Consider the following 11,653-nt stretch of genomic DNA (forward strand, 5'->3'; position numbering starts at 1 on the left):
GTAGTCATGGGGATGTAAGGTGTATTTTATTTCCAACATTTTATTTAGATTATTCAATCTGTTGAAATACAATCCACTTGTCAGATTACATGTTTTTCTTTATCATTATGATCACTAATAATTTTGTGTTTTTTTACTTATTCTGCCTCCGTTTGGTCATCTTGAACAGAAATATGTAATATTATTTGTATTAGTCATACATGACTGAACAGGTATGTTTGTAGGGCAGGTTAGGTCAAGAACCCTTTGTCATGTCAAATTTCTGAATAACCTTTTTTTCGTATCAGCGGGATTAACTTCTGGAACTTTTCATGGGCGTTTCTTTGTGTTTTATGTCCAACTAAAAACCTGTTTGCAGGTATTTTTGCTTCACTAGCCCAGTGTTGCTGTTGTCTCCATCTGCCTTCAAATAAAAAAAATGATAATAATCTCCTGTGTGCAGTGCGCAGAAATTGTGTAGAATAAACATATTTAACGTATAAAATCCTTGGTTTATTTGTCTGGAGCTATGGTTCAAATGTGGACTTGAAATGCTAAATCAGTTTCTTGCAGGAGGAGAAAAGAGCGCACACTAACATTGTTCTAAGTTAAAATGAAAATGTGCCTGCAGAGGGACAGCTGCAGAGGAAAGGTGTGTTGTTGCATAAAGCAGCCTCTGTGTTGCATCAGTTGAGCAGGTGAAATCATTTGCAATATGTTTTATTTTTTTCCAATTTGAGACTAACAAGTCCATATAAAGCTTGTGAAATGTTGGTCAATCTAATTTTTCTACCTGCACTCATGTACATGTATATATACACAGTGAGCTGTATGTTGTGTGTAGTAATGAATGGTCCTCAGTTTACCTCAGTTTTTCTCTGCTCTGTGATTAACTTCCCCCAGATTTATTCCAAAATTAAAGACGTGAGCTTCCACTTTACCCCGTGTGGAGCAGCTCGGCATGGTACGGCCCTGCCCAGAGGCGTGCAGCTGCTGTGGCCCGGTGATTAGAGGGCATTCCCCATTCCATTCAGAACAAACCCTGTGTGGTGAAGCTGAGACTAAACTGAGAGATGGATACAGCTGGAGAGGAGCTTTATAATATTACTGGTGGCCCTGCCCGCGGAGAGGAGCTGCCTCTTCTCACACCGATGCTTGTTTGTGCTGCTTTGAGCAGAGCTGGGGTCAAAAGGTCATTTACAAACCACTGGTGTCTGGTATGAAATAGACACATAACAACGTGTAACTACAGAATTTCTAATCAGCTTTTAGGTTTTGGGTTTTCATTTTAACCTCTGCATGTGGGCATTTCATGATTTATAAAGTTTGGGGCATTACTAACATTTGGCCATTAAGTAAAATTTAATATTTTATTATTTTTCAAATTGTCTGATGATGACATGTTTTTATTTTAACTGCAGTGGAAAATTTAAAGGACATCAAGGTTTTTATTTTTCCGCAAGTACTACTTGCTGAAAGTCATATTTTTGATCATTATATAAGCGAGTGTGTCTATACCAGGGGTAGGGAACCTATGGCTCGCGAGCCAGGTGTGGCTCTTTTGATGATTGCATCTGGCTCGCAGATTTCGGCTTTTCAGATAAAACATAAAATATTATCACTTGTTTTAATCCATCCATCGATTTTGGAAGTGGAGGAAACGCAAGTGAATGACATAAATGCAGCACCGTTCTATTCCCTGGCTTTGGATGAGTCAACAGACGTAAGTCATTTGTCGCAGTTCAGTGTGATTGCAAGATATGCTGCTGGTGACACACTGCGCGAAGAAAGTCTTGCTGTTCTGCCAATAAAAGGGTCTACAAGAACCAGAAGTCGCATTAATGGTGAATATTATAACAACATTATTTAAAAGAATAAATTCAGAGGCTTATTATACTCACATTTAGTTAAATTCAGTCTTAAAATATATTATATGGCTCTCACTGAAATAAATTTGCAAATATTTTGCTTTCATGGCTCTCTGAGTCAAAAAGGTTCCCGACCCCTGGTCTATACCCTCGCTGTTGGATCAATTAACATTATGGCAGTTGGACTTAAGTGAGCGCACAGGAACAAAATATTAATGCAAAGTTACAGAAGGTGAAATTTTGCAAAACGTTCACTTTACAGATACATTTAAGATAAATAATTGACATACACACACACACGTGCAGCAATGAAGGCTCTGATATTAGGGCAGACAGGCAAGCTAACAGTTTTTTTAAACACAAAATGGCTGAGCAGCAGGTTGAACATTTTCTCCCACAAAGGTGATCATCTGCCAGTCTTTTCCTTTGCAAATAATCAGTCCTTAGACTAGTGTTTCCTAATCCCAATCCCAATCCCAAAACACCATCCTGCATGTTTTAGATGTTTCCCTGCTCCAACACACCTGATTCAAACGGTCAGCTCGTCATTCATTTGAATCAGGTGTGTAGAGATCAGGACTCTATAGAAGCCACACCCATGCTTTAGATTTTAGTTTATACAAGCCAGAATCAGAATTACCTGATGTTCTGTGTTCTCCTTAGACCTTTTGATTAAAAAAATCACATCAGTTGGAAATTTACCACAGACTCTCTCGACTTTTTTGGGCAGGAATCATGTAAGAAAGGCCACACTAAGAGGGTTTAAAGATTGCACATGTCATAAAAAATACCCTGGACACTCTGGACAGTGAAGATTTCCTCTCTTTTCCAGTAAAGAATCCCCCGCTGTGTCTCTTCCTCTGCCTTCACCCTTCATCCGAAAAGTTCAGCAAAGCGGCCGTCATTAAACATTTAACAGCTGAACCTCACTAGTTTCTCAGAACAACAAAATCCTTTTTCCGTCAGCACATAATTATGCAAGGAGACTCTTATCCCTGCATGGGTGCAATGACACTGCTGGCTGTTGTGTAGCCTTTACATCACATCTGCACACCAGTGGAACGCTAATGCATTAGGTTACAGTCTCAGTTCTGCAGGAAAGCATATTTATCCATCATAGGTGGGACATGGTGGTAAATGTTTGAGAACGACTGGAGGATATATTTACTCAGCCTGTGCATTTACATGCTTTACATAAGTGCATTAATCAGCTTTCTATTAAGCCTGATTTGGTGAATCTCAAATTATAAGTGTGTCCTCAGTATTAGTGAGAAAGGTGATATTATAAGTATGATGGAGTATTATGGCCAAACTGAAGAGAAATAAAAAAATCAATCTTTTGAGAATAAAGTCATAATATTACAAGAATAAAGCCATAATATTACAAGAATTACGTTTTAATATTATAAAAATAAAGTCATAATATTATAAGAATAAAGCCATAATATTACAAGAATTACGTTTTAATATAATGAGAATAAAGTCATAATATTTCTCAAGTGCACAATGGAGTAGAAGAGTATTTTCGTGTGTGTCTGTCATTCCCGAACAAGTGCCAGTCAGAAGCATCACAGCTCATTGGCTCATTGGTCATCATCATCATTATTAAGACAAAGATGTGATGGGAGCGGAGAAGAGAAGGTCATTGAGGACGAGCAGTGAGCTCATCTATCATCTATAGATCTATATATTCCAATTTATTCCACATTGTATTACCAGGCTGAGATGGTAATCACACACACACACACACACATCATCATCAGTATGCATGAGAGCAGAGTGCTTTTATATAGATCTACACACATATATGTAAAGCTGTAATTTTCAGTGTTGCTTAGTTTCTCAGAGTCTCACACACACACAGACACTGTCTTGACACACACACACACACACACACACACACACAGCAGGGATTGCCAGCATTATTACACACTCAGAGTGAGCCTGGTGTTGACAGGATGATTCCATTTAAGCAGACTCGCTGCACCTTCATGCCATATTTCCAAAAATTCAGACCTCCTGCTGAGTCTGATATGAAAGCTTAACCCACATTAAGTGAATGAGAGTTAACACGGGACATAATAACAACAGCTCCAGTGTTATGCAATGCACTGCAGCATTTCTGGGTAGTATACCATGTATTTTTGCAAGTCAGAGAGTTTGATTGGATAATGTTCTATGATTAAGATTTTTAGGCCTAGGATAATATTACATTCCAAAGATACCTGTTTCATTTTATTCTGTATTTACGTGCTTCTAATGCGGCTTTTCATTTCTTGACATCGTCAGTTAATTTTTTAAATAACAGCAGTCTCATAGTACTTTTAACTGGTAGAAAACGCACGGGAACCCTTATTATTCTATTTCACTTTCTTTAGTCTTTGGAAAATATTGAACACAATAATGAAAAAGCTAAACAAAATATTGACAACTAACTATCGGAATACATATATGTGCAATGTGCATGTTTTGTTCGCCTTTGGTTGTTTTGTCACAAGAGCTTCTGACGTTGTCAAGTACACACGACATGAGGTTGCAACAGTCCATGCTTTCTTGGAGCAACTGGACACTTTACAAGCATTTGTGGTTCTCATGCATCAAAGGTGACATTGATTTCTACAGCTGCTGTCGGTGATGTTTCCTGCTTAATGCTATAGAAAAATATAGACAAATAGTTGACACTTTATTATTGTGTTTCTCTGACCTGAGCTCCTCTCATCAAACGAGTGTGAAAAGACACACTTGTTTCGTACTTGACAGATGATCCGAGGTAACCTCTTAGTCTCTCAAACTCTCCTTTTATTGAGTTTATTGGATTGTCTTTTGTACTTTTTTATGGGGGGGTCCTCTTTGCAGAATAGGGGGATCAGAAGGTAAACACAAGAAGAAGAGCTGTCGTTCTATATCAGATCACTTTTTCCTGCATGATGCATTAACACTGGCTATTTAGCTAAAAGAGAACAAATAGTGCTCCTCATTGAAGAACATTAAAACAAAAATGTGCAATGTTGAAAGAAACCTCACCAATGTGAAAAGCAAACCTCTCTTACTAATGTTGCCTAAACTGCATTTTGTTTTCCGGTGTTTCCTCTCGTTTTTCCAAAGGCACTTTGTGAGTGAACAAAAATCCCCAGGTGAGGATTGAATGTGATCCTTACAATGGTTTTCTGGGGGCTGATTTATCTGCACTGTGCACTGAGAGCAAATTAAGAAACCCCAGCGAGGGCACATGGAAATCTTTTTTATGGAAGCAATGAATTTCATTAGAGCAAAAAAATGGAAAAAAAAAAGAGATCTAACCATCCATCCATTGAGTCATAGAGTCTGCGTTGTGTTGACCTGCAGATGAACACAGAATAACACAGGAAAGCCTCCACAATCCCAGGGAACATATTCATTACAGCCACAGTCAGCGAGCCGCCATGACCAGTGGCTCCAGTTTCATGCTGCGAGCCACATCTCCACACAACTCAGAAAAGCCGTTTCTCCCATCCCCCACCCTTTGTTTTCTCATTGTCCCAGCCTCTCCTCACCCTCGACGTTGAACCACAAAATGCACTGCAGGCAGAAAGTGGCCATCACGCTCAGAAGGGTGAAGCTCTTGAACTGAGGAGAGAAGATGGGGAACGGCTTTTACCTCCACACAAGCACTCGCGCTTGTGCACATTCAGAATGAAAAAAAAACGACATTAAGTCGTGAGATAATTTGAGCTCCCCTCTGCTCCACGGTTTGGGTTTAAAAATCAATGGGGATGAGCTCTGCAGCCCTGACTCTGGTTCAAGGTGGATAATGACACTGAGATTGGACAGAGACTCACTGTCTGTCAGCCACATCTCACTGTCATCTCCTTTGTTCGGCTGTCATTAAAGCGTGGGTCACTTTATTGATGTTGCATCCTCTGCATAAGACGTGTGTTTGTACATTTCTGTTCAGAAGATTACAAATGTTTTCACAAAACTAGACACGTACTGCTCCAGACAAACAGGACTTATTTAAATGTGTTAGTTATGAAGATAATAGCTCCTATGTTTTATGACAAGCAATCTATGTGGTGTGTTTTTATTAACATAACAATGACCTTCTACTAAAATATAGCTGCTTGCATCTTTACTTTATTTCTATTTACTTTTACTCTCTGTCTGTGCTAATGCAATTAAAATAAACCTTAATTTAAGTTGATACTTGTAATTAGTTTGAGTAACATATCTTATACCATATGTTATCTGTGCTAATGAATAAACTATCCAACAAAACCCAATGGCAGCTTCAGCTACTCACCCCCCGTAATATTTTAAAATAAATAAATAAACATATACACGAGTGTATAAATATATACGGCATTTGTTAATACATTCCTTTTTTTACAGCACTGGGTTAAAAAAAAAGCACATATGAGATAAATAACCCTCTTTTAGACAGGCCTGAGTGAAAATTCCTCCCACTGACTAATTTAAGAAAAAACAATAAAAATAAAAACATGTCTGATTAAATCGCTGGCTGAAGGTGACGACAGAGCCACAAGCTCCACCTCCACCACCATGAATAACTGTGAAGGCCAGTGACCTGCTCCTACATCACAGGGTCGAGGACAAGGTTTAGATTAGCAAAGAGGGGCCGCCGAGGAGAGAAATGATATAGAAACATTATACTAACACCATCACCTTCTATCTAATGACTACACACACACACACACTCGCACACACACTTGTATTTATTGAGCTGCAGACATGTGGGAGTTGGTGACCAGGAGGGAGAGGAGGTATTGATGAAAAAGCCCATGACAGAGAGAGAGGGGAGAGAGAGAGAGAGAGAGAGAGAGAGAGAGAGAGAGGAGAACCTCCTTAAATAAGCTATTGACATTTTCCAGTACAAGTCACAAGGCTGCACTGCCTGATTGAAAAACATCAGTCTCTCTTTGGCCTGGGAAAGGAAGAAAAAAGATGTTTGCATTAAAAATGGATTTAAAAAAAAAAAAAAGGATGCTCAAACTGTGATGTGAAAATAATGAAGGGTTTACCTGATAGTAGCAGGCAGGACATTATAGGTGAGCAATGCAGATGAGATTTAAAAAAAAGAAAGATCCCAGTGAAGACGAAGGCAGAGGATCAGGTAACAAAAATCCAATCATGGATTCATCAAGAATGAAATGAAATCATGCAATGGCCATACATTCTTCTGGAGCATGCATGCATGCATGGATGGATGGATGGATGGATGGAGGCATGCATGCATGGATGGATGGATGGAGGCATGCATGGATGGATGGATGGATGGATCCTCAAATGAAATTTATTTATAGAGCACATTTAAAAAAACAACCAAGGCTGGTTGTTTTTTAGATAGATAGATAGATAGATAGATAGATAGATAGATAGATAGATAGATGGATAGATGGATAGATAGATAGACTTGGCTTTACTTTGCTGTTTGTATTCTAACAATATCTGGTCACATTCTCAATGCGATATCCTATAAATTCCACCTGTTTAGGGAGGACCATGCTGGCAAGCGGCATGAGCCATTTCTCACTCGTCACTCAGAGGCTGTGCTGCGTCAGTTGTTTCAGTCAGACGCACACGCACACACACACACACACACACACACACACACACACACACACACAGAGTCTCGGTGAAGAGTAATTGACTGGAGCTCGAGCCAACAGACGTAAGAAGGTCCCTGAAGAGCGGCTGCCACTTTGCTTCTTCAACACATTACCATTGATTTTTCACTGTTCCCTTGTCATCACATACTGCACGGGCCATAAATTGAGAAACCATTGTGGAAAAAGCTTCCTTCACTGAACACAAAGGAGAGGGAGATACTCACATGAGGCAACATTTAGAGCAGACTATTCCCTTTACTGATGCTAAATACAGCTTCATAAATCAGTTAGAATTCATGCATGTTGAGGTTGCCAGGTTGTGGAGAACAACTCACTCTCCAAATATAAACCTGAAATGATAAAAACACATAATTACTCAGTCTGGTGTGAAGAGTAGAGCTAATATTTGCAAACAGAATCTATTTTCTTTGGAATCACATATCATGTGTAATCTCTCTTGAAATAGAAATGTTCCATGAGAAGATTTATACAAACAGGTTAGTGTGAACAAAGATTAACTGTGAGGCTGGTTCTGTCCAAAGCTCCAGCTACAGCTGTAACTTCCTCATTGGCCTTTTTCACAGCAGACTGTGTTTTAGCAGAAAAGCTCAGGTGCTTAACATGAACTGATAACATGAACATGAACAGTGGCTCTCTTTAGTTGGAGGCGTCAGGACAGTGGGACAGACAGAAATCTAAATGGAGCTCAGCCATAATTCATTCATTTGATGATTTAAAGGTGACCTGTCCACACATCTGTCATGACTCATGACGGCCTGCTACTGTTACTGCTGCAGACTGTCAGCTCATAGTTAGTTATCAATTATTCATTATTTTCCTTTATTGACTTTTTTAATGTTAATGTCTTGTATTTTGATGTCATTGCTTTTAATCCTATGATTATGTTTTTCTATGCCCTTGTAAAGCACTTTGAGTTTCCCTGTGTATGAATGGTGCGATACAAATAAACTTGCCTTAAACCTTTTAATATGTTGTTCGCATATTGTCAGAGTTTAGCCAAGAAATTTGACAGATTAGGAACAATGTACCGAACAAATAGCGACAATACAATAATAGTCATAAAATGAGTTGCGAAAACAAGAGTAAAATAATAAAGAATTGTTTTAAAAGATCAAATCAAACACTATAGAAGGATAATTAAGAAAGCAGAACAGTAGAACCAGTTTTCTTCTCTGGACTAAAATAACACTCAATGTCTGAATGAATTAAAGAGCTAAACTTCTGTCTAAACAACCGAGCAGCTATATACATACTGTATATACATACGTATATATAGTAAGGGTGTATGCATGTAAACAGAACACAGACTGTTGTGCTCGGCTGCCCGTGTAAATACAGGTGGAATCTGCTCAGAACAAAATTGCCTCCTATTCCTTGAGCATCCATTTTCAATTAGGTGTTACTGCTAATGAGAGACACAGCACAGCCGTTCATTTTAATTACAATCACAATCACAGTGTGTCCATAATAATGGAAATATTGTACATTCAACAGCAAGGTGTGGAGGAGAAAAACAAATGTATGAAGTGTGTGTCAATAAAGACTGCTTTAAAGAGATTTAACCAAGAAAATGTCTTCAAGATGTCCTTTTAAATCCTCATTGTATCATGGAAACATATTTTTATTTGAGATCAGGGCCGAAATTCAAATGACTCACTAATGTATGGAATATTTGAGAATGACCTCAGCATCAATACAACACCAGTGCATCCAAATAAATAAATTACAGGCAGGAAATGGCCGATGATGAAACCTTGGAGGACATAAACTTGCACTCCACGCTGTCAATATTCCCCTGACAGTGAAGCTCATGTTCACTCGCTCTCTCCTCTGAAAATGCATTAGATACAGACGATATCCCGGGAACATCGACACGCCGCCACTAATCCGTTAATTGATCACTCTGTGTGTGTGTGTGTGTGTGTGTGTGTGTGTGTGTGTGTGTGTGTGTGTGTGTGTGTGTAGAGTGAAGGGCCAGGACATTACTTAAGGAATAATCTTTTATAATGGGTTCAGGGACGTTGGGGTGGATGAAAGCTCTTTTTGAGTCCTTTAAGAATTCAGTCATCCCAGTTTATTGTTGTCTGCAGGAGCTTTTCATTGTGGGCTGCTTTTGTACATTGAACATCTCAAATCTATGCCGAACCTGTAATTAAGCAGTATATATTTATATATATATAAATATAAACGTCGCCGTGTACCACAGACTCAGGCTCAGACTGATTCTTGACTTTTTAATAACGATCATTATAATGTGGAATCAGGCAAACAATGTTCCCGAAGCATAGTATTTTCATTTAAGTAGCGGTGTGATGCACCAGCAGGCTGCTTTGCACCAATATTACTGCCAATTATGGATGCACGATATTGGACTTTTTGGCAATATCTGATTGTAAGAGTCAGTATTGAGTTCATTTAGATTAAAATTAGTTTAAATGACTAATGCAGGATTACTTGTTACAGTGAAATGTGTGAACAGTAAAGTAGTTAACCGTTGGCCTTAAGCCTTTGAGTAAATATCCTTATAAGGAAACAAAGGGTACCATGGACCCTTGTTAACAATTTATCTTTATTAAATTATTCTCTGCATTTGACCCATCCTAGAATTAGGAGCAGTGGGCTGCCACACTGAGTAGCGCCCGGGGAGCAATGGGGGTTGGGTACCTTGCTCAGGGGTACCCGAGCCCTTTTGACCTGGTGGGAACTTGAACTGGCAACCTTCCGGTTACAAGCCAAGTTCCCTTTCCACTTGGCCACAGGCTGATAGATACATATGGAGCAACTTGCCTCAGTGGACGTGAAGCTGTGCTACGTTTGTAGTGTAGTGTTTGTTTCTGTAGTGAAATGAACATTTTTTTATGTTAAACGTATGTTGCAGCAGATGTGGATATAAAATATCTCTATTGTGCAAAAATAAATAAGCATCAAAAAAAAGACTAGCTATAAGGAGCCTACTATTTTAGTCATTAGTCATATTGGCAGATATTCATATCTGATTATAACATTTTAAAGGCGATATTGTATATACCGACTGTGCATCCCTACTGCCAATACATGGTTACAGCACATCTAAAAAATGACTTTTACGTACTGTCCCCCTCCAGAAAAAAGGAAAAAAAGGTTTGAATAACAGATATTATTTAGTTGTTTAGGTTGTTTAAGTGATGCACTCCAGTTTTAAAGCTTTATAACTGGTTTCAGTTACACTTCAGCTGCCCTCACCATGCTGTTCCTTATCATAAAGCATTTGTTCCATTTGTGCATCAGTCTGCTGTCACAACCTTTTCCAGACTCATACTACACCAGAATTCAAAACTTAATTCACTGATGGTTATCTGGACGTGTCGAGGACGTCGACAAACTTCCTTACTTTGCTCTCATAATAAATCCAGTAAGATGTTTTTAAATAATAACGTCTTTGAGTGTTCAGTTTTCAATAGTGCACAACAACATCCGTATACTTTTGGCCTCATTATGTAACACACTGTGTAACAGAGGCAAATATTAAGCTCATGGCACTAAGTTGTCAGTGTTGCACACAAGATGCAGAGAGCGAGTGCTTTGATGTGAGTCAAGCCCACCTACTTTTCCTGCGGGGACCACAGACGATGTGAGGAAACCTCAGAGCAGAGGAGTCTGGAGGATGACAGCAGGTATTATTTCACACACAGCGGATAATAACTGCAGGAGTGTTTTGGAGTTGCTGCGCTTCTCAGCCACTAAAGGGATTAAGGGTTTGATCAAGGCTGCAGCGAAAGTGATAAGAGTCCAAAAAAAAAAAAAACAGGAACAAGGAGTGAGTCACACGCTCTAATCCCCTTCTCCACTGTCTTTAGCAGCAGATATGAAGCATCCTCTGAGGAGTTTAGATGATGCAGCATTTGTTTTCCATAACTTAAAAGGGGTCTTCAAAAAAAAAAAGGAAAAGTGCTCCTGGTCTGGAGCAACATGCCTTTAATAGTCATAATAAAGCAAAAGCTTCAAGTTTCTCATGTCTAATTTGTCATAAAATGTACATGAGATGAAAAATCATTATCTTTAAGCAAACAGTAACACCAATGATGGTTTGGAGGCAACGATTGTGTTCTATGGAGCTGATGGTGTGAATCTATAAGTTGCTCACTAGTTTCAATATTCACTGTTTCATCATATATTAAACAACTGGCAAAAACAAGTGAG

This window comes from Solea senegalensis, linkage group LG4 (assembly GCF_019176455.1).
Source record: "Solea senegalensis isolate Sse05_10M linkage group LG4, IFAPA_SoseM_1, whole genome shotgun sequence".
In the NCBI taxonomy this organism is placed as follows: domain Eukaryota; kingdom Metazoa; phylum Chordata; class Actinopteri; order Pleuronectiformes; family Soleidae; genus Solea; species Solea senegalensis.